Here is a 25,682-nt window from a genome sequence, read left to right on the forward strand (position 1 = left end):
TGATCCCGAAATTCCGGGAATTGACGGTTTTGAGCTCCAAATTTGAACTGGGTTGGGGCCTATAAATACCCCACCCATTCAGCACTGAAAGGGCAACGAACTAACACCGAAATCTTGATCTTGTTCTGTGATTTTTAGAGCTCAAAATTGTTGTAAAGGCCAAAAGTTCTTCTCTCTCTTTCTTCCAAGTTCTGAGCTGTAAAGAGAGGAGAGAAAATTTTGTAAGGGTTGTCTCCTAAGCCCGTCAAAAGGAGTGAAACTATAAAAGGGTGGTTGGCCTTCGCCTATTGAAGGAAGGCCTCTAGTTGACATCGGTGACCTCGTCGGTGGAGGAAGCCAAAAGTGGAGTAGGTCAAGATTGACCGAACCACTCTAAATCTCGGTTTACATTTACTTTGAGCATATTATCTTTACTGCAAACCTCCTCTAAAGCTTACTACTTTCTGCGCATATACGATTGGGTTTCAAGCTTTGCACTTGCCGAATCAGCGTTTAGACGTAAATCTATTTTTTCGTATGATCACCATATTTCAGTTTGCGTTTACGTTTTGATTTCTATCATAACTGCAAACTACCTTTATATCCTTGCTTAAACTGCATCTCACCTAATCAAGTGATTTACGAATCAACATTTAGACGTAAATCAGTTTCTTCGTACGAACGTTGTATTTCAGTTTGCGCTTATATTCTGGTTTTCATCATAACTGCAAACTGCCTTCATAGATTGACTTTAACGTCATCTCGCTTGATCTTAAGTTAAAGTAATCTTAGAATCAGCTTTCACACCGAAATCTTTTTTATCGTTCGAACGTTTTTTTTATCGTTGAAAGATTTTCACTGCACTAATTCACCCCCACCCCCTCTTAGTGCTCTTGATCGTAACAGATTATACTTATTGGAAGACTCGTATGAGGATCTTCCTCATTTCCATAGATTTTGAGCTTTGGACTATTGTCGAAAATGGATTTCAAAAATCTTCTCTTCCAATGAGCGAATGGAATGAATCGGAGAAGAAGGTTTTTGCTTTAAACGCAAAGGCTATGAATGCCTTGTTTTGTGCACTAGACAAAAATGAATTTAATCGTGTTTCAGTTTGTGATTCGGCTTTCGATATTTGGAGAACTCTTGAGGTCACTCATGAAGGCACTAGCCAAGTGAAAGAGTCCAAAATCAACATCCTTGTGCACTCTTACGAACTCTTCCGAATGAAATCAAGTGAGTCCATCGGAGACATGTACACCCGGTTCACGGATGTCATCAATGGAATCAAAGCTCTAGGTAAAGATTTTACTAACTTTGAACTAGTAACTAAAATCTTAAGATCCCTCCCTAAAAGTTGGGATCCAAAAGTTACAACCAATCAAGAGGCCAAAGACCTTAAAACATTCCCTCTTGAAGAACTTATTGGGTCTCTAATGACCTACGAAATGATATGTCAAGCTCATGACGAGCTCGAGAACCCCCTTCCAAAGAACAGGAAGGACATGACACTCACATCACAAGAAGATCACTTGAAAGGAACATCAAGTGATGAGGACAGTGACAATGACATTGTACTTTTGACTCAAAAATTTAAAAATTATTTAATAAAGAATAAATTTAAAAATAATACAAAAAATAAATTTGAACACAAGAAGGACCAAGTGATTTGTTATGAGTGCAAAAAACTGGGACACTACAAGAACGATTGTCCTCAAACCAAAAAGAGAACATCAAAGAAGAAGGCGCTCAAGGCAACGTGAGATGATTCAAGCACGTTCGAAGAAGAGGAGTCCAACACCGAGCAAGTTGCTCATTATGCCCTAATGGCCAATGGAGAAGAGGTAACGGATTTAATTGATGCAGATTTACCTTATCATGAATTATTAAATGCCTTCCATGAGTTATTTGATGAATGTAAGACAATTAGTAGAAAATACAAATTGCTAAAAAAGGTGCATGATAGTCTCACTTGTAATGTCGATAAATTAAAGACTGAATATCATGATAGTTTAGCTCCATGTATAAAATGCCATGATCTAGAAACTCTCCAAAAGGAGAACTTACTACTTAAGGACACCTTGAAGAAATTCGAGGTTGGTAGTAAGTCTTTGAACATGATCCTTACAAATAAGGGTTACGTTCCTAAAAGAAGTGGAATCGGATTTGTGAGAAGTCATCACCAAAATCCAACCACCTTCATTAAAGGCCCTGTCTTACATGTTCGGCACCAAAGCAATTGCAACTTTTGTTGCAAATATGGACATAAAACTTATAAATGTCCATTCAAGAAAATTAGTCCGAACAAACTAATTTGGGTTCCTAAAGGAACTATGATCAATTCTATGCAATATGATGAACAAGTCAGATCAGTTTTTAAGGCACCCAAAAGAAAATGGGTACCTAAAAATAATCCCTTCTTGTAGAAACATACACCATCACAAGCTAGGAGCAAGAGATGGTATCTCGATAGTGGATGCTCAGGACATATGATTGGAGATTCATCTCATTTTTCTATGCTCACTAGCAAAGAAAAAGGGTACGTCACTTTCGGAGACAACAACCAAGGCAAAATCATTGGCAAGGGAACCATAGGTAACAAATTAAAATTTTCTATTGATAATGTCTTACTAGTTGATGGATTGAAATATAATCTCTTGAGTGTTAGTTAATTATGTGATAAAGGTTATATCGTTAGATTTGAATCAAATGTGTGTATTATTGAAAAACCAAACCATAACATAACTATGATTGCATTAAAATAAAATAATGTCTACACCATCAACCTTGATGAACTAAGTAATGAAATGTGCTTCTCTGCTTTAAATGATGATGCTTGGCTTTGGCATAGGAGACTAGGCCATGCAAGCATGAAACTAATATCTAAGATCTCATTTAGAGAATTAGTGCGAGGAATTCCAAATATAAAGTTTATTAAGGACAAAGTATGCGATGCATGTCAACTAGGTAAATAAATAAAAACTAGTTTCAAACCAAAAACTCAAATTAGCACAACTAGACCATTACAATTGATTCATTTGGACTTATTTGGACCAATTGACATGACAAGTCTAGGAGGAAGCAAATATGCGTTTGTAATTGTGGATGACTATACTAGATACACTTGGACCTATTTCTTAGCTCACAAAAGTGATTGTTTCAAGTGTTTCTCTAAATTTTGTAAACTCACTCAAAATGAAAAAGGCTTCATGATTTCATCAATTCGGAGTGATCACGGTGGCGAATTTCAAAACCGTGACTTTCAAAATTTTTGTGAAGTTAATGGATACAATCACAACTTCTCCACTCCGAGAAATCCTTAACAAAATAGAGTAGTTGAAAGAAAAAATAGAAACCTACAAGAAATGGCAAGAACGATGTTAAATGAACATAGTCTACCCAAGTATTTTTGGGCCGAAGCCGCGAATACGGCTTGCTACATCATGAATAGGGTTCTAATAAGACCGTCCCTATCAAAAACTCCCTATGAATTATGGAATAACAGAAAACCAAATGTTTCCTATTTTAAAGTTTTTGGTTATAAATGCTTTATTTTGAATGAAAGGGATGCCTTAGGAAAATTTGATGCTAAATCCGATGAAGGCATCTTTCTTGGTTACTCTTCCGTTTCTAAGGCTTTTCGGGTTTTTAACAAAAGAACCTTAGTAATAGAAGAGTCTATTCATGTAGTTTTTAATGAAATTTCTAATTTAAAGAAAAATGATTTTGATGATGATCTTGGTTTTGATAATTTGAATTTAAATGAACCCCCTCCTCAAAATAGCAACTTGAATGCACCTTCTTCCGAAATTTCCTTACCCAAGGAATGGAAATATATAGATGCTCATCCAAAGGAGCTAATTATAGGAGATATATCAAAAGGGGTTCAAACTCGTTCCTCTTTCAAGAATTTTTGTGCTAACACTGCCTTCCTTTCTCAAATCGAACCTAAATGCATTGACGAGGCCTTAAAAGATGATTTTTGGGTTATTGCAATGCAAGAGGAATTAAATCAATTTGAGAGGAATAAGGTATGGAAGCTTGTTCCTAAACCCAGTGACCATTTAGTCATTGGTACTAAATGGGTCTTTAGAAACAAGCAAGACGAAAATGGTATCGTGGTTAGAAACAAGGCTAGATTAGTGGCCAAAGGCTTCAACCAAGAAGAAGGTATCGACTACGAAGAAACCTTCGCTCCAGTGGCAAGATTAGAAGCCATTAGGATGCTCCTTGCCTATGCTAGTAGCAATAATTTTAAATTGTTTCAAATGGATGTCAAAAGTGCCTTCTTGAATGGTTTTATTTCCGAAGAAGTATATGTCGAACAACCTCCCGGATTTGAAAATTCTCTTCTTCCTAATCATGTATTCAAATTGACTAAGGCTCTCTATGGCTTGAAACAAGCTCCTAAAGCTTGGTATGAAAGACTTAGTTCCTTTCTTATTTTAAATAATTTTACCAAAGGCAAGGTTGATACTACATTGTTTATCAAATATTTTAAAAATAATTTTCTTATTGTGCAAATTTATGTTGACGATATTATTTTTGGCTCTTCGGATGAATCACTATGTGAATCATTTGCCAAATGTATGAGTCATGAATTTGAAATGAGTTTAATGGGTGAATTAACCTTCTTTGTAGGATTACAAATCAAACAACTTAGTGATGGTATATTTCTTAACCAATCTAAATACACATTAGAATTGTTAAAATGATTTAACATGGATAATTCAAAAGCAATAAGCACCCCTATGAGTACTTCGACTAAGTTAGATATGGACGAAAATAGTGAAAATTTTGATCAAAAAACATATAGGGGAATGATAGGTAGTCTACTCTACCTCACCGCGACTAGACCGGATATTATGTTTAGTGTAGGAATTTACGCTAGGTTTCAATCTAATCCTAAATTATCTCATCTTAAGGGTGTCAAAAGAATATTTAGGTATCTTAAAGGAACTCCAAATTTAGGATTGTGGTATCCAAAATCTGAAAAATTCAATTTAACAGCTTATGCAGATGCCGATTTTGGCGGATGCAGGATAGATAGAAAAAGTACATCCAGAACATGCCAATTTTTAGGATATGCACTTGTTTCTTGGACTTCCAAGAAACAAAATTCAGTTGCACTTTCTACGGCGGAAGCCGAATACATTGCTACAAGTGCATGCTGTGCACAAGTTGTTTGGATGAAAAATACATTAGAAGACTATGTAATTCACTTTAAAAACATTCCCATAAAATGTGATAATACTAGTGCCATATGTCTTACTAAAAATCCAGTTCAGCACTCTAGAACTAAGCACATCGACGTTATGCATCATTTCATATGCGATCATGTCCTTAACAATAATGTTGTTCTAGAATTCATTAACACAAAGCATCAATTAGCAGATATATTTAAAAAATCATTGAATGAAGACCAATTTGAATTCATTAGAAGGGAATTAGGTATGTTAAATTGTCCCTAAGAATAAACTTATTTGAATGGATTTTCCGTAAAGTTTTTCAGCCTCTCTTCGTTCCTCGGTGAATTTGATCCTTCTCTTTCGATTCTAAATGACACGTTAAATTACCTTATCCTATCTTGAGTCAAACACCGCTCCCATCTGATCAAGATTAATGATTTTATGATATTTTGTGAATCTCGAAATTGATTTTGATGGCTTGATTATGAGTTTCAAGTTGACGATTTGAATTTGAATGAGTTTGTATTCGAATTATAATCTTGACTTATTAGAGTTACTACTTGAAATTTTTTAATCACAATCTCTTCTTTGTACACCTATAATTTTTGTTATTTATAGAAAGAAGAGATTTGATAAAATGGATGAATGATGAATTTTTGTATAATCAATGCTGAATTCCTGATGTTATAATCACAAATTATGTGCTTCAGGTCTCATTCCCTTTTTGTTGATGACAAAGGGGGAGAGGTGATAACTAAGTGATGACTTATACCATTTCGATAGCATGACTTAATGAAAATGTCTTATGCGCATCGATAACATGACTTATATGAATTACAAGAGCTTGTATAATACAAATATCTTATATGCCTTGCAAGATTGATTGATCATATTGAAAGCATGCCTTACATTTATATCATGAAATTAATGTTGAAAATCTTTATATCCTGTCGTAGTAAAAATTGTCTCTTATCATTCGACTTAAAAATGATTTTCATCGAACTTTCGTATTTACTTATGCTTAATGAGAATAATGATAAGTTCAACGGTTAGAACTTATCGGTTTCTGCTTGAATTCAATGGGATGGAATTCAAGTGTATTTATCTTCTCATAATATGGCATATAGATAGGGGGAGTTATGTTTAACTCCGTCATCAATTGATTGTCATCATCAAAAAGGGGGAGATTGTTGAATCTCGGATTTTGATGATAAAATCAATTGATGGGTTAATTGATCTAATCCATATTATTGAGTTAAGTGTGCAGGATTAACTACGATAACCAGAAAACATAAAGCAAGAATACCGGAGTCAAGTTCGATGGATGTTTAAGAGTCCGAAAAATCGTCGGAGATGCTGCCGGAACCAACCGAGAAGAAATCGGGAACCTATCGGAATTTTCAGAAGTTTGCCGAAGAGATCGTTGGAGATTCGCGGAGATCACCGAGAAGGCTCGGCTACTCAGTGAAGTCGTCATAAGATCGGGAGCTTGCTGGGAGTCCGTCGGAAGAAATCCAAGGGCATATCAGAAGTCCGTCGGAAGTTCGTCGTAAAGCTCACCGAAAGAAGACTCGACGTTCGTGGTTGAAAACTTGCTTGGGATGTTTTTAATTATGTAGTTCACATGTAATTAGGATTAGGATTAAAAGATAATCCTATATCCTAGTTAGGGGCCAACTGGGCCCAAAATTAGACTTGGTTTGGGCTAAATTTAAAGCCCAACCAGTGAACCGAAGGGTCTGGCGGTGGCACCGCCAAACTGGGCGGTTGCACCGTCCAGCACCAGAGACCCAGGCGATGGCACCGCTTGGCTGGGCGGTGGCACCGCCAGTCCACTGTCAGTGTCAAACACTGACAGGCGATGGCACCGCCAGCATCGGGAACCAAAGAGAATTTAAATTTTGGAGCCCAAATTTGAATCCTCTTGAGGTCTATAAATACCCCTCAATTCTCAGCTGAGAAAACAACTTTTGTGAAGCAATTGATTGAGAGAAAGGTCTTAGAAAAGTCTTAGCAAGTCTTGTTTTCAATTTTCTAGAGTGTTCACCTCCTTCTTTCTTGCTGAAAATTTGTAAGAGTGTGAACCGCTTGTAAAAAGTTGTAAGAGGGGTATTTGCCCTTCCCCTTCAAGAGATTTGCTAGTGGAAGGTGGGAGCCTCATCGAAGAGGGCCTCGCAAGTGGATGTAGGTCATTTGACCGAACCACTTTAAAATTGGCGTGATCTCTGGTTTGCATTTCATTATCGCTATTTACATTACTGCAAACCTTCTTACGTGATTTATTTCCTCATTACCTTTGCTGCATACCTTTACGAACACACGTTCAAGTTAAGCTTTTCAAGTTCGATTTTTATCATATCGAAAGATTTTCCAAAATTGAAGTTTTAATGTGCTGCACTAATTCACCCCCGCCCTCTTAGTGCCACTCCAATCCTAACAAATTAATACTAAGCATTAATCATGTTGTCCGGCATGTCATTGGTCTCTCCACGCTTCGTCCGATTCTTTGACGCATCATCCTCTCTTGCGGCCTATTGCCCCATCGGATAGTTGACTCGCAACTCCAATATCCTTGGCACAATATCCACTCTTCTTGGCCCGATGCCCGAATCCATGGTTTAAAGCCTTTTGTCTATACGTGCACCGATCCTCCGGCCCGACGTCCAATCTTCTAACATGTTCCTCCGACCCAACATGATTCTTCCTGCTTTAATTGTCTTATCCTGATTAAAGCATCATGTGTCACTCAAAACGCATATCAAAATATAAATACTATGAATTAGTTTCATCATCAAAATCCGAGGTTCAACAATCTCCCCCTTTTTTATGATGACAACCAATTGATGATGGAGTTAACCTTAACTCCCGGAGTTTAAACAAAGTCCCCCTATCAATATGCCATATTGATAGAAAGTCTTGGATTAAAAAATCCAAGCAATATGTCATGATCAAATCATACATAACATCAATATACTTCTCCCCCTTTGTCATCAACAAAAAGGAGAAGTTCAATTCTCATGTGTTTGGAATACCAGTTCAATACATTGCATCATAAATCTCTAGTTTTATAATCATGCAAGCTAGCAAAAATTTTAAATTTTGCAAGTTTGTAAATTTTACTAGATATGCAAGTTCAGCATGTTTGTTTTGCAATGTTCAAGCTAGCAAGTGTTAGAAAAGGAAAGCATGTTTTGCAATATACAAGCTAGCAATAATTTAGAGTTGTGCAAGTTTGCAAATTTGCTTTTCTTTATGATGTGCAAGATAGCATATTTTTGCATCTTCTTAAGATTTCAAGTTAGCAATTCTTGGTGATGTTCAAGATAGTTTTGAGAAGTATGATTATTTTTGCTTCCTTTGCAAAAATGCAAGCTAACAAAATTTTACATTATTTTACAACATGGAAGCTAACAATTTGAGATGTTCAAGAAGCAAGTTCTTTCTTCTCTTTTGAGAAGTATAATTTTTGCTTTCTTCTTGAATTGTGTGAGCTAGCATGTTTTATCTCCTCCTTTGTCATTGTCAAAAAGAAGGGAACACCCTTTATATCAATTTTCATATTATGACAAATGTAAAGTATTAATCCTTTTTCAATATGTTTGTGCATCATCCTAGTTTTAAACTAAAACATGCACAATTCCAAAACTTTACATATCATCCTTACTCCATGCATGATACAAAAAAATATTCAATCATCATTATGAGCATATCATACATGATATTCAAGCATTCATGGTACATCATTTTGGCAACATGATCATAGCTTTTCAAACGATGGTATCTTAATGTCAAAATTCATTACATCCTATCATGATCATTAACTTCTCATTTGTATTTCATGCATAATTTCATTTCATCACATTCAAAATATCAAGAGAATTTTGGTGATGAGATAAACATTTTATGAATACAAGGAATTTTACATAATAAAATTCGAGTCATAAATTATCAAGATATCAAGTAGCATACCATGGTTAATTTGAATACATCATTTTTAGTGAATACCAAGAAGAATCAAAGCATGAAAAAATCTTGATTCATAGAAAAATTTCATGTATTGCATATCGAGAAATCAAGATGATGATTCATAAAAAATATCACAAGTTATAATCAAGAGAAAAATCATCATTCATTTTCAATTCATTCAATTTATCAAATCAATATTTCTTGGGTATGCATGATATCAAAACATGGTTTCAAATCTCCAACATATAACATGCATAATTTAAAAATTGAAAGGAGAAGGGAAGAATTTAAAGGTACAAAGATTTCAACCATCTCATAAACAAATGAAAGATCAAGTCATGAATCCAAAATTCCATGAATCAAAATAATCAAAATGATCATCAAAGGTAATCTCATGTTATTCCAAGAAATCATGATCATGATTTTGATAAAACTCATTTCAAATTCAAATCATTTTCATAATCCATGAGATTCATAAAAGCATAATATACATGTTTTCATTTATCTCCTTTTTGGAAAAATCGATGAAGTCGGAAAAATAAATTTTTCAAGGAGAAACCTTTCCTCTTTTTAGTTGTTTCAATTCATGTGATTTATTTCATTCAAGCATATCTTTTTTTATTTATGCCAAATAAAAACATGCATCAACATTTAGGATCAAAAAATAAATTTCATCATAAAAACCATCCATCTTGCTTATAATTGAAATAGCCACTTTTATTACCGTGAAAATCAATAATCCATAAATCACAAAAATCATCGTGCATCATTTCGAAAGATAAACTTATTAAGCATGATCATTATTATCAAGCATGATTTCATTTAAAATGAAGCACTTTTAATCACAAGGAATACAAAAAATCATCAAGATTACATTATTAAAACATCAAGCATGATTTCATAAGACATTTTTAATCAATTTTATTTTGTTTGTTTATCACATGCAATTTTCATGATCATTACTAGAAGGATAAGCATGATTCTTAATTTTTTTTTGTATTTTTATTCCATTATTAAACATGCAATTTTCAAGAAAAATAATTATTCTAAACTAGAAATAACTTATTTAAAAGCATCATGTAATTTCGAAATAAATTAAGGGAGTTTCATTTACCTAATCGTCAAAAGTCGTTAAGGCATAATTTACCATCTCGCCTTTGTTGATTTTCTCCTCATCTTTGGAGGAGCTCGATTCATCCCAAAGTTCTTCCTTCTTGCGTTCATAGCAAGTGGGTTCATTCTTTTTAAGTTTATTTTTATTCTTCAATTCTTGTTTCATAAACTTTTTAAATTTCATAGTAAGTTCAAGTTCACCATCACTTGAGCTTATGCTCGAGTGGTCTTCGATTGTTTTTAGTCTGAAATCTTTCTTATTCTTTAGAAGGTGGTTCTCAAGTTCTTTACGTGCATTGCATGTCATTTCATAGGTCATTAGAGACCTAATAAGTTCTTCGATTAAAAAAGTATTCAAATTTTTTTATTCTTAAATTGTCGTTACTTTTGAATCCCAATTCTTATTAAAAGAACATAAAATTTTGTTTATAATTTGAAAATCTGAAAAACTTCTACCAAGTTCTTTTAAACCATTGACGACATCTGTGAAACGGGTGTACATGTCTCCAATGGTTTTGCTTGGTTTCATATGAAAAAGTTTAAAATCATACATTAAAAGATTAATCTTCGAATCTTTTACTCTACTTGTGCCTTCGTGTGTGACTTCTAATGTACGCCAAATCTCGAAAGTCATTTTGCAAGTAGAAACCCGATTAAACTCGTTTTTGTCTAAGGTGCAAAATAGAGCATTCATAGCTCTAGCATTTAAGGAAAACATCTTCTTCTCCAAATCATTCCAATGGTTCATGGAAGAGAAGACATTCGAAAACTAAATTTGACTATGTGCCATAAATCGAGATTCAAAGAAAGCAAGAAAACTCTCATTTGAGTTTTCCAATAAGTGTAGTCCATCCCATTGAAAAAGGAAGGACGAATGAGAGAGTGACCCTCTTAAAAGCCGAAAAGAGCCATTTCTCTTGGGTGTTAAACCAACTGAGAAATCACGAGGTACTGATACCAACTATTAGGTCGGTACTAAGAGGGGGGGTGAATTAGAGTAGCAGAAAACTTTCGTCGGTTCAAAAAACCTTCGTACGATAAAAACTGATTTCGATGAAAACTGTTTCAAAGAGAGGTTAACTTGAAAGCGTTTTCATAAAGATAGCTTGAAAGCATATGGAAGATGTGTAGTAAGGAGGAATTTAGTTTGCAGTAAGATAAATAGCAAGAAGTAAATGCAAACTAGATTTTAGAGTGGTTCGGTCGTCGTGACCTACATCCACTTCGTCGATTCCTCCTCCGTCGAGGCCGCCGACATCCACTATCGATCTTCCTTTAATAGGTGAAGATCAACCTCCTTCTTATACCCCTCTTCTCCTTTTCACAGGTTTCGGAGTCAACCTTTACAAGCACTCACTCCTCTCTTACAGAATTCTAACACTTAGAGTAGAGGAGGATTCTCATAAGAGATTTCTACAACGTTTTTCTACTTTTAAACTCTCTGTGCCTGTGTATTTAACTAGAGATGAGAGGGGTATTTATAGGCTTCAAGTTTATTCAAAATTGGAGCCTAAAAATATCTCATCCCAGGTTTCCCGGGCACGGGCGGTACCACCGCCTACGCTGGGCGGTACCACTGCCTAGACTGGCGGTACCACTACCTGGCACCCTGCCAGGGGCGGTACAATTGCCCAGACTGGAGGTACCATTGCCTGACAAGATCTTGAAGACTATGCCACGACTGTGTCACCTCTTGGGGCACTGTTTGTGCCTCTCATTGGGCCCAACACAGTCCTTACATAGGCATAGCAAGTCCGTAATTGGGTTGGCCCAAATCCAAACCCAATTACGTGCTAACTACGATTCCTAAGACATTTGCTAAGCTAAACAAGTCCCTATGTCTTGGTTTCTTCCGGCGAGCTTCTAGCGATCTTCAGGCAAACTTCCGACGATCTCTCAGCAATGTTCTGGCAGACTCCCGGCAAGCTCCTGGACTTCATCATGATGATCTTCTTGGCGAGTTCTAATGAGCTTCTCTAGCAGGCTCCAAGACTTCTCGGCTGGTTCCGACAGAACTTCCGACGAACGTCCGGACTTCCGACGAACTCTCGAACTCCCAATGAAATCACGTCCTTGACTCTGAGACTTCATTTTGTTTCATGCCTTGCTATCATAGTTAATCCTGCACATGTAAAAATACACTTCGATCTAGACAATTATACTAAGCATTAATCATGTTATCCGGCATGTCATTGGTCCCTTGACACTTCGTCCGATCCTTCAGCGCATCGTCCTCTCTTGCGGCCTATTGCCCAATCGGCTAGTTGACTCGCAACTCCGATATTCTTGGCGCAATATCTGCTCTTCTTAGCCTGATGCCCAAATCCATGGCCCGAAGCCTCCTATCGATGCGTCCACCAATCCACCGGCCCAACGTCCAATCTTCTAACATGTTCCTCCAACCCAACATGATTCTTCCTGCTTTCATTGTCTTATCCTAATTGAAGCATCCTACATCACTCAAAACGTAGATCAAAACATAAATACTATTAATTGGTTTTATCATCAAAATCCGAGATTCAACACTTACTGCCATCGTAGTTAATCCTACACACTTTTCTCAATATACATAATAGATAAAACAAATTACAATTGACTTCATCATTAAAATCCGAGATTCATCATATTTTTATTCTTTAACTCTTGTTTCATGAACCTTCTAAATTTCATAGTGAGGATTTCATGTTCACTATCACTTGAGCTTATGCTCGAGTGGTCTTTGATTGTTCTAAGTGCTAGTGATAGGTGCCTAACAAGCCAATCACGTGAGTGATGACACATGTGACTTGACACAGAATCATTTCTTATTATATTTTGGTATTTATCACTTTATATTAACTATTGCATATATGTATATATATATTGTGATGTCCTTGGATCTGTGCAATGGGAATCAGATCATGATGCGATCACGATAATGAGATCGATTCACCTTTAAACATAGATCCTAAATAATCCTAGTCATAGGTTACTTGAGAGGGACATCGTGATAACCGGATACATTATTATGCTGTATACCCGTCCATATGATGGATGCAACTAGTCTCATAGCTGCTCGTATAGGGACACTAGGGATATAGTACAGGTGCTCATTGGAGAATGAGTTCACTGATTGATCTGCTTATGGAATACTAGATGGTTGATGATGCCTTATTGTTAGACAGCGATTCTGTAGTACTAGTGGTGTATCTAGTCCTTAGACTTAACACCAAGGATGTCCTATATGAGTGCTCCACTCTTTGATACCAGACTTATAGGTTTGGATGTCGCAGATCTAGTGCAGTTGGTCATTGGGAGTGGCAGTCGACCTTACGAGGGCTATTGAGTGTCGATAGAGGATCATCCACTCTCGACATCATGAGAGGAATATCCCATGTGTTCTTACTCAGATAAATCCCTAGCTAGGGTCATTCGAATTGAGAGAGAAAGAGTTCTCCAGGATAATCCGATTAGAGCGAGACTAAAGAAGAAATCGTATGGGTCTGACAGCACCATGCCCGATATACAGTCTCTGGGATATTAGATGGATGAGGATCTATAGGTATACAGTAACTGAGGACAGACAGGTCCAATGAATTGGATTCTCCTGTATCGTCTGGGGACTACGGTGTAGTGGCCTAGTACATCCGTAGTCGATGAGTCGAGTGAATTATTATAGAGATAATAATTTACTAAGTTAGAAGGAGTTCTGACAGGTATGACTTACAGCTAGCTCGATATTGGGCCAAGAGGGTCACACACATATGGTAGGCATTGCGATGAGTAAAGGTTCGGATATGAGAGATCCACTGGAGCCCCTATCTTATTGGATATCCAATAAGCCCCTGAATTATTGGATCCCATGGATGAGATCCAATAAGAGCCCATGAGGGATTATTGGATAGAGATCCACTAATCTAAAAAGGCTTAGGTAATTGGATGCAGATCCAATACCCACTAGGAGAGGATCCATTAGGGTTTGATAGGGGACCTCTATAAATAGGAGAGCCTTTGCTTGCCTCTCCTATTCTCCTCCCCCTCTCCACCTTAGAGTAGGCCTGGAGTTTTGAGGAGCGTCGTCGCAGCCCTGCTGTGTAGATCACCACTAGAGAGGAGGATGCTAGACCTCTTTCACCCTCTCCTAGAGATCTGCAAGGAAACAGAGATATACGATCTCTCTAGGCAACACAATCTATTCTATACGTTGTTTGTTTCGCAAATTTTTGCGCACCAATCTTCGAATGACGACGAACATCTTTTTGGGAAATTGAAGATTTTTTTTTTTTTTGTTCTTCCTCTATGCATGTGATGTCGCCCCCAAGATTTCCCAACAGTGGTATCAGAGCTAGGTTGTTCGTGCGAATGATTGGTTTTGAACTACATGTGTTGTGTTTGGAAGAATTTTGACGTTAAATTAGTGACATAATAGACGAGGAAGGCTAGCAGTTGTTGCTGCCCTTGCTGCACTCGAAGATGGCTGCCTGCTTGCTTCCATCTTCATGTAGGCAGGCCGCCTACAGCGGTGGCGTGTAAGGGCAACGCTTGCGAGTGTTGGACCCACGGGCTGAGGCACCGTAGGGCAGTAGCACCTGCGGCCGTTGCTCCCACGGGGTGACGCGCCGTAGGGCAGCGACAACTATGGCCGCTGCTCCCACGGGAAAAACCTCGCAGGGGCGGCCGCTCGGCGAGGCAGCACCGCTTGCGGGTGCTGCCTCGCGGGCAGAACCGCCCGCAAGGGCAGCGGTACCCACGGGGGTGCCCACCTATAAGGGCGATGCCCCGGCCCCATTGCACATGCCGCCGTCGGCATGGTGGCGGCGGCAGCAGTAGTAGGGAAGAGGGAGAGGGGCTCAGGGTTTTGGGCAAAAAGATAGTTTTGCCCCTCGGAATTTGAGAAATTCTAGTTTCTATCTTTTGTCCAAATTATGAAAATACCCCTAGGAATTCAGAAATTCCCTACATGTCCCTGATTTCAAAAAATATTAATTAATTAAAAGGTTTAGTTGATTATTATTTTTTATTATTATCTAGTAGTCCTACATGATAATGATTTATACATGTGATGTTTGATGTGTGGACGGATGATCATGGACTGTGTGATGTGTGTACTTATGATTATTATTATTGGGGTCTATGAGCCTCCATTATATTTCTTGTTTATTATCGGGCCTACATGCCTATAATTAAGTTATAATCACATGAGGAGGCACAGCGAGAGCGTGGATGCGATAGCGGGACCCACGAGACGGATGATCGCGATGCATGAAGATGCATCGAAATGTCGACGGAACCGACGAGGATGAGATGGACAATAATAAGGCATGAAGATGCACTATTGCACACATAGATCTTGATATGAGTGATTAGGCCTACTAGCTCGGGCCTGATCACATTAGGTTGTGGTCCATGATCATCTGGTGTGATTGCTTATACACATACTAGATATGTATATATATTTACATGCGATGTAGATATATATTAAATATGTATATGTGTGACATGTCATATTAGGAGACCAAATCATAGAAACATCTCTCTCGATAATATTAAGTCGGTAAACGTGAGGCAATTAGGTTGACCCACGTAGCCTTCCATCGTTATAAGTAGGAACCGATTCTCGGTGTAGGTTGAGTTAGTCGAGTCCCTCGAGGCTCACCTATATCGCGATTCGCTATCTTGCTTATGACATAGAGATGTCACCGGTGACCTGAGGACATGGTATGCTTAGTCGAGTCCCTCGAGGGTATATCATTGAATCAGACTCATCTTGCAACGATGGTGTTGACTTAACCGAGCATCATGGTTAGTCGAGTCCCTCGAGACCATGGTAATTCAGAGGCCGAATAGGATGGGAATCACAAGGAGTTGTGATCGGCAAGAGTTGCCTACCTTTTGGGCTTAGTGTGATTAGTCGAGTCCCTCGAGGTTACACTAAGATGTTGATTGGATCTTGATCCCCACTAGAAGTCTGCTGGAGACTTCCGTTTTACGTGCTGAGGGTGTCGCGTGACCCGCTAGTAAAATAATGGGAGCATATTAAGATAGAAGCCCATATCTTGATTATTTATTTCTTACAAATTTACATGTCATTCATTTCTACTGCATCTTTATTTTCAGAAAATGTCGGTTTCAAATCCCTTACATGGCATACTTGATGTCAACCGCCTCACTGGTCCAAATTATACGGATTGGCTCCGTAACTTGTGAATTGTTCTCACGATGGAAAAAATTACGTACGTCCTTGATACAGTGATGCCTACGCCCGAGGAAGGGGTAAGCGAGGATGAGATCGCTCGCTACGTGAAGTACATTGATGACTCCACACTTGCTCAGTGCTACATGTTAGACTCTATGAGTCTTGAGTTATAGAGATAACATGAAAAGATGGATGCCAGATCCATTCTCCTACATGTCCGTAAATTATTTGAGAAATAGGGAAGGACTCAGCGATATGAGATATCCAAGTGCCTCTTCCGTGATAGGATGACTGAGGGGACACTAGTTCAGAACCATGTCTTAAAGATAATTGAGTGGATAGAGAAACTCACATGACTAGGAATGGTCCTAGAGGATAACTTATGTGTGGACATTGTGTTTCAGTCTCTACTAGATTCCTTTTCATAGTTCATAACGAATTTTAATATGAACAAGCTTGAGGTAACTCTCTCAGAGCTCCTTAATATGTTGACGGAGGTAGAGAGTACTATTAAGAAAGAGAAGCCAATTCTCTACACTAGTGAGATGTTAGAACCCTTGCAGATTCTAAACTTGGGGTTGATCTCTTTAGGGGATCGGCCTCCTTGGAACTCTATAGGGGTTCCTCCCTCCAAGTTGCTGCTCAAAGGCTGTAGAAAATATTCATCTATTGCTTAAGAAAAGAGAAGGAATACATGGCTATTTATAGGGCTTCTAAACCCTAACTCCTAATAGGACTCCTACTTAAGACTCTTACTTCTAACCAACTCCTAATATGACTCATACTCAAGACTCCTATTCCCTTACAACTCCTAATTCTTCTCTAAGAAAAAACCTCCTAACCCTAGCCGGCCTCTTCATCTCTTTAATAGGGGTCGGCTTACGTAGGTTTTACATGAATGCCCCTCTGAATTAGGACTCTCCTAGCTAGAGTCCTAACAGACCCGCCCTCTTCAAATCAGCCTTGTCCTCAAGGCTGAGATTCCATGAACTCAGGGAACCGGGTCTTCAGCTCCTCATATGGTTCCCATGTGGCGTCTTCAAGTGGTAAATTATTCCAATGCACTAGTACTTCAGTAGAGGGACATCGGTGACGCATCACGATCCTGCGATCGAGGATGGCTCGTGGTTGAGCTTGAATAACTCCATCCTCAGTGGTGTTGGGCAGTTGGATCTGGGGTGACTCGTGTCCTCCCAACTTGGGCTTCAAGTATGACACGTGTGTTGAATCTCGGATTTTGATGATTAAGTCAATTGTCATTTGTTATCTAATCTATATGTTGAGATAAGTGTGCAGGATTAACTATGATGAAAGTAAGAGATGTAGCAGGAGTTGCGCCGGAGTCAAGACAATGATCACATTGGGAGTTCGAGAGTTCGACGGAAGTTCAGACAGTCGTCGGAGGTTCTGCGGGAATAAATCCGAGAAGACATGAGCTTGCCAAAGAAGCTCGTCGGAACTCGCCAAGTGGATCGTCGCAAGTCCAGGAGTTTGCCGGAAGTCCGCAGGAGCATCACCGAGGGTTCATCGGATAATCGACGGAAGTTCGTCGGAAGCTAGCCGGAAGAAGCGATTGACGCACCGGAGCAAGTTGTAGTAAATGTCTTAGGAAATATCGTAGTTAGCACAATGATTAAGTTGGAAATGGGAGGTGATCCCATTAACTTAATCTTGGGGCAATTGGGCCTCTAAAAAACCCAAATTGGGCCGAATGGATCAACCCATTCGGACCCTGATTTCTGCCAGGCGGTTGAACCGCCCCAGCCAGGCGGTGGCACCGCTTGGGCTCAGTCTCCGAGCGAGACTGGGCGGTGCAACCGCCCCTGACAGGAGGTGGCACCGCCTGAGCTCGGTCTTCGAGCTCTGGTAGGAGGTGCAACCGCCTCAGTCAAGCGGTGGCACTGCCTGAGCTCGGTCTTCGAGCTCTGGCAGGAGGTGCAACCACCCCTGACAGGAGGTGGCACCGCCCAGAGGCTCAGTCTTCGAGCTCTGCCAGGTGATGCAACCGCCTCAGTCAGGCGGTGCAACCACCAGATCCCGGAATTCCGGGAATTGACAATTTTGAGCTCGAAATTCAAACTGGGTTGGGGCCTATAAATACCCCACCCTTTCAGCACTGAAAGGGCACTCAAAATTGTTGTAAAAGCCAAAAGTTCTTCTCCCTCTTTTCTTCCAAGTTCTGATCTTTAAAGAGAGGAGAGAAAATTCTGTAAGGGTTGTCTCCTAAGCCCGTCAAAAGGAGTGAAACTGTAAAAGGGTGGTTGGCCTTCGCCTATTGAAGGAAGGCCTCTAGTGGACGTCGGTGACCTCGTCGGTGGAGGAAGCCAAAAGTGGATGTAGGTCAAGATTGATCGAACCACTCTAAATCTCGGTTTGCATTTACTTTGAGCATATTATCTTTACTACAAACCTCCTCAAAAGCTTACTGCTTTCTGCGCATATACGATTGGGTTTCAAACTTTACACTTTCCGAATCGGCGTTTAGATGTAAATCAGTTTTATCGTACGATCATCATATTTCAGTTTGCGTTTACGTTTTGATTTCTATCGTAACTGTAAACTGCCTTTATATCCTTGCTTTAACTGTTTCTCGCTTAATCAAGTGATTTATGAATCAGCATTTAGACGTAAACCAATTTTTTCGGACGAATATCATATTTCAGTTTGTGCCTACTATCTGATTTGAACCATAACTGCAAACTGCATTTATATCTTTGCTGCATCTCGCTTAATCAAAAGTTAAAGTGATTTACGAATCGACTTTCTTACTGAAATCACTTTTATCGAACGAACGCAGTTTTTTTAATCGTAGAAGGTTTTCCGCTGCACTAATTCACCCCCCCCTCTTAGTGCTCTTGATCCTAACAATTGGTATCAGAGCGGGGTTAATTCTCAAACGGATTAAAACCCAAGAGAGATGGCATACGCCGGAAACCAAGAGGGCCATTCTATTACACGTCCACCCATGTTCAATGGGACGGACTACACCTATTGGAAGACCCGAATGAGGATCATTTGATGAATTATTAAATGCCTTCCATGACTTATTTGATGAATGTAAGATTATTTGCAGAAAATACAAATTGCTCAAAAAGGAGCATGATAGTCTTACTTGTAATTTCGATAAGTTAAAAACTGAATATCATGATAGTTTAGGTTCATGCATAAAATGTCATGATCTAGAAACTCTCCAAAAGGAAAACTTGCTACTTAAAGATACCTTGAAGAAATTCGAGGTTGGTAGCAAGTCTTTGAACATGATCCTTGCAAACAAGGGTCACGTTCCCAAAAGAAGTAGAATCGGATTTGTGAGAAGTCCTCACCAAAATCCAACCACCTTCATAAAAGGCCCCATCTTACATGTTCGACACCAAAGCAAATGCAACTTTTGTTGCAAACTTGGACACAAAACGTATTATTGTCTATTCAAGAAAATTAGTCCGAACAAATTAATTTGGGTTCCTAAAGGAACCATGATAAATTCTATGCAACATGATAACAAATGTAGATCTATTTTTGAGGCACCCAAAAACAAATGGGTACCTAAAGATCATCCTTTCTTGTAGAAACCTATACCATCTCAAGCTAGGAGCAAGAGATGGTACCTTGATAGTGGATGCTCAAGGCATATGACCGGAGATCCATCTCAATTCTCTAAGCTCACTAGCATAGACGAAGGCTATGTCACCTTCAGAGACAACAATAAGGGTAAAATCATTGGCAAAGGAACCATAGGTAACAAATCCAACTTCTTTATTGAAGATGTTTTGTTAGTTGATGGTTTAAAACATAACCTCTTGAGCATTAGTCAATTATGTGATAAAGGATATATTGTCAGATTCGAATCTAATGCTTGCATCATTGAAAAACCACACAAAAACACGTCTATGATTGCATTAAAACAAAATAACGTATACACTATTGACATCAATGATTTGTGTAATGAAATGTGTTTTTCGGTTTTGAATGAGGATGCTTGGCTATGGCATAGAAGATTAGGTCATGCTAGCATGAAATTAATCACTCAAATATCATCTAAAGAACTTGTAAGAAGAATTCCTCATATCAAGTTCATCAAAGATAATGTATGTGATGTTTGCCAATTAGGTAAACAAATTAAGGGTAGTTTCAAATCTAAGAATCAAATAAGCACCTCTAGGCCCTTACAATTGATCCATATGGACTTGTTCGGACCAATCTCTACATCAAGCCTAGGAGGTAGCAAATACGCCTTCGTCATTGTGGATGACAATAGCAGATACACATGGACTTACTTCTTAAAACAGAAAAATGAATGCTTTAGATATTTTACCAAGTTTTATAAACTTGTTCAAAATGAGAAGGGTTCTATGATTTCGTCAATTAGGAGTGATCACGGTGGTGAATTTCAAAACCATGATTTCCAAGAATTTTGTGAACTCAATGGATACAACCATAATTTCTCTACTCCTAGATATCCTCAACAAAATGGAGTAGTAGAAAGAAAAAATCGAAATTTACAAGAAATGACAAGAACCATGTTGAATGAACATAGCCTACCCAAATATTTTTGGGCCGAAACCGTAAACACTACATGCTATATTTTGAATAGAGTTCTAGTAAGACCCTTACTCACCAAAACTCCCTATGAGTTATGGAACAACAAAAACCCCAATGTTTCATTTTTTAAAGTCTTTGGGTGTAAGTGTTTTATCTTGAATGAAAAAGATAACTTAGGAAAATTTGATGCTAAATCCGATGAAGGAATCTTTCTTGGTTATTCTTCGGTTTCTAAAGCTTTTCGTATCTTCAATAAAAGAACTTTAATTATTGAAGAATCCATTCATGTTGTTTTCAATGAGATTTCCGAAATCAGGAAAAATGATTTTGATGATGATGTTAATTTTGATTCCTTGAATTTAAATGAAACCCCGTCTCCAACTAGCAACTTGGATGCATCCACTTACGAAACATCCTTACCCAAGGATTGTAAGTATGTAGATGCTCATCCTAAGGAGCTAATATTTGGAGACACATCAAAGGGGGTTCAAACACGTTTTTCTCTTAAAAATTTTTGTTCCAACGCCGCTTTTCTCTCCCAAATTGAACCCAAATGTGTTGACGAAGCCATGAAAGATGATTCATGGATTATCGCAATGCAAGATGAATTAAATCAATTTAAGAGAAATGAGGTGTGGAAGCTTATTCCTAGGCCAAATGACCATTTAGTTATTGGTACTAAATGAGTTTTTAGAAACAAGCAAGATGAATATGGTATCGTGGTTAGAAACAAGGCTAGATTAGTGGCCAAAGGTTTCAACCAAGAAGAAGGTATCGATTACGAAGAAACCTTCGCTCTTGTGGCTCGATTAGAAGCCATAAGGATGCTCCTTTCCTATGCTAGTAGTAATAATTTTAAGTTGTTTCAAATGGATGTTAAAAGCGCTTTTCTTAATGGCTTTATTTCCGAAGAAGTCTATGTTGAACAACCTCTTGGATTTGAAAATAATAGCCTCCCTAATCATGTGTTTAGATTAACTAAAGCTCTCTATGGTTTAAAACAAGCTCCGAGGGCTTGGTATGAGGGACTTAGTTCTTTTCTTATTGAAAATAATTTCACAAAAGGCAAGGTTGATACTACATTGTTCATCAAGAATTTTGAAAATAATTTTCTCATTGTTCAGATTTATGTTGGTGATATTATCTTTGGTTCTACGAATGAATCTCTTTGTGAATCTTTTTCTAAAACTATGAGTCTTGAATTCGAAATGAGTTTAATGGGAGAATTAACATTCTTCTTAGGCTTACAAATCAAACAACTAAGCAATGGCATCTTTATTAGTCAAACTAAATATGCTATGAATTTGCTAAAAAAGTTTAATATGAATAGCTCAAAAGCTATTAACACTCCTATGAGCACCTCCACTAAGTTAGAAATTGATGAAAGTGGAGAAAGCTTCGATCAATAAACTTATAGGGGCATGATAGGAAGTTTACTTTACCTCACTACAACTAGACCAGATATCATGTTTAGTGTAGGACTTTGTGCTAGATTTCAATCAAACCCTAAGATATCTCATCTCAAAGCAGTTAAAAGAATACTTAGATATCTTAATGGTACCACCAATCTAGAATTATGGTACCCAAAATCAGAGAATCTTGAGTTACTTGCTTACGTTGATGCGGACTTTGCTAGCTGTAGACTAGATAGAAAAAGCACATCAGGAACATGTCAATTTTTAGGACATGCCCTTGTTTCCTGGTCATCTAAGAAACAAAACTCGGTTGCACTATCAACAACCGAAGCTGAATATATTGTAGTAAGTGCATGCTGTGCACAAGTTGTATGGATGAAAAATACCTTAGAAGATTATAAAGTTCATCTTAAAAATATTCCCATTAAATGTGATAACACAAGTGCTATATGTTTAACAAAGAATCCTATACAACACTCAAGAACAAAACATATTGATATTAGACATCACTTTATACGAGATCATGTTACTAAAAATGATGTAATCATAGAGTTCATTGACACTAAACATCAACTAGCTGATATTTTTACAAAACCTCTAAGTGAAGAACAATTTGATTTTATAAGAAGAGAATTAGGAATGTTGATGTGTCTAAATACATAAACTTGTTAAAAATTATTTTTCGGACTTTATTGATTGATTGATCAATTTCACTTAATTGCTATGATGATTTTACACAATTACATGTTAGAAATTATATGTATGAATATAAAAATTTCCATGATGATAAGCATGTTTTGTCTCCATGATCATATTTGAAAATCAATAGCATAGTCTCGTCCGAATGCATGAAAGTCTTAATTTCATTTTCGGATTCTCTTAAAAATCGAAGTTTCTCGATACATTATCCTCTTCCGGACTTAATAAAGCATATGTTATAACGAGTTTAATTCTCATCATTGTTGACATATGAAATACATCTCTCATACACCTATGTGAAGAATATTCTTTAAAGAAATGGATTTAATAAAATGATTCATGATTATATGAATGATAGTGTTTTTACTGACAAGGATTCGTTTCTAATACATATCTTGATCCTTGTGAAAATGAAGCAAGATTTAATCTCTCATCAATTTTAACTTCATTTAAAGTAAACTCACAAATAGATGGTGGAGATGCGGGGTAAAAACGGAATTGATATCTCCATGTCATGGTTGCATAATTGACTCACTATTGAAAATGACATGAACTTAGTAAAGGCATCACACTTATGCTCAAAATTCGCTTATATTATTCTCCTGGTATCACAATTACCATGCTTTTTGTTGATGACAAAGGGGGAGAAATATATGAGTATTAATGCCATGCTTGCATCACCAAGAGATATATGAATTGCTATGCTATGATTGCTATAATTTGCATTATGCCTTGTTTGTATCATGTCAAGATATCAAACAAAAAATCTTACTTCGCAGTTTTACATGTTGATATCTTACAATATAATGAATTGCTACTATTACCATCATTCAAACTTGTAATGTAAAATTTAAAAATGAATGTCAAGCCTTGACATCATCATCTTCAGAGAGATACATCATGATGGGAATCATGATGGGAGTATTGATAAGTTTAAATGATTTTAACTTATCAATATGTCTCTTGAATTCAAAGGTTTTGAATTCAAGAATGACTTATCTCAAGTATGGCATATAGATAGGGGGAGTTAAGGTTAACTCCATTATCAATTGATTGTCATCATAAAAAAGGGGGAGATTGTTGAATCTCGGATTTTGATGATGAAGTCAATTGTCATTTGTTATCTAATCTATATGTTGAGATAAGTGTGCAGGATTAACTATGATGAAAGTAAGATATGCAGCAGGAGTTGCGCCGGAGTCAAGACAATGATCATGTTGGGAGTTTGAGAGTTCGACGGAAGTTCGGACAATCGTCGGAGGTTATGCGGGAACAAATCCGAGAAGTCCATGAGCTTGCCAAAGAAGCTCGTCGGAACTCACCAAGTGGATCGTCGCAAGTCTAGGATTTTGTCGGAAGTCCGTAAGAGCATCACCGAGGGTTCATCGGATGATCGACGGAAGTTCGCCGGAAGCTCGCCGGAAGAAGCGATTGACGCACCAGAGCAAGTTGCAGTAAATGTCTTAGGAAATATTGTAGTTAGCACAATGATTAAGTTGGAAATGGGAGGTGATCCCATTAACTTAATGTTGGGGCAATTGGGCTCCTGAAAAACCAAAATTAGGCCGAATAGATCAACCCATTTGGACCTTGATTTCTGCCAAGCGGTTGAACCGCCCCAGCCAGGCGGTGGCACCGCCTGGGCTCAGTCTCCGAGCGAGACTGGGCGGTGCAACCGCCCCTGACAGGAGGTGGCACAGCCTGAGCTCGGTCTTCGAGCTCTATCAGGAGGTGCAACCGCCTCAGTCAAGCGGTGGCACCGCCTGAGCTCGGTCTTCGAGCTCTGGCAGGAGGTGCAACTGCCCCTGACAGGAGGTGGCACCGCCCAAAGGCTCAGTCTTTGAGCTCTGCCAGGCGGTGCAACCGTCAGATTCTGGAATTCCGGGAATTGACAGTTTTGAGCTCAGAATTCAAACTGGGTTGGGGCCTATAAATACCCCACCCTTTTAGCACTGAAAGGGCACTCAAACACACCGAAATCCTGATCTTATTCTGTGATTTTTAGAGCTCAAAATTGTTGTAAAAGCCAAAAGTTCTTCTCCCTCTTTTCTTCCAAGTTCTGATCTTTAAAGAGAGGAGAGAATATTCTGTAAGGGTTGTCTCCTAAGCCCATCAAAAGGAGTGAAACTGTAAAAGGGTGGTTTGCCTTCGCCTATTGAAGGAAGGCCTCTAGTGGATGTCGGTGACCTCGTCGGTGGAGGAAGCCAAAAGTGGATGTAGGACAAGATTGACCGAACCACTCTAAATCTCAGTTTGCATTTACTTTGAGCATATTATCTTTACTGCAAACCTCCTCAAAATTTTACTGCTTTCTGCGCATATACGATTGGGTTTCAAGCTTTGCACTTTCCGAATCGGCATTTAGACGTAAATCAGTTTTATCATACGATCATCATATTTTAGTTTACGTTTACATTTTGATTTCTATCATAACTGCAAACTGCCTTTATATCCTTGCTTTAACTGCATCTCGCTTAATCAAGTGATTTACGAATCAGCATTTAGACGTAAATCAGTTTTTTCGTACGAATATCATATTTCAGTATGCGCCTACTATCTGATTTGAACCATAACTGCAAACTGCATTTATATCTTTGATGCATCTCG

This window comes from Musa acuminata, chromosome BXJ3-11 (assembly GCF_036884655.1).
Source record: "Musa acuminata AAA Group cultivar baxijiao chromosome BXJ3-11, Cavendish_Baxijiao_AAA, whole genome shotgun sequence".
Lineage (NCBI taxonomy): Eukaryota > Viridiplantae > Streptophyta > Magnoliopsida > Zingiberales > Musaceae > Musa > Musa acuminata.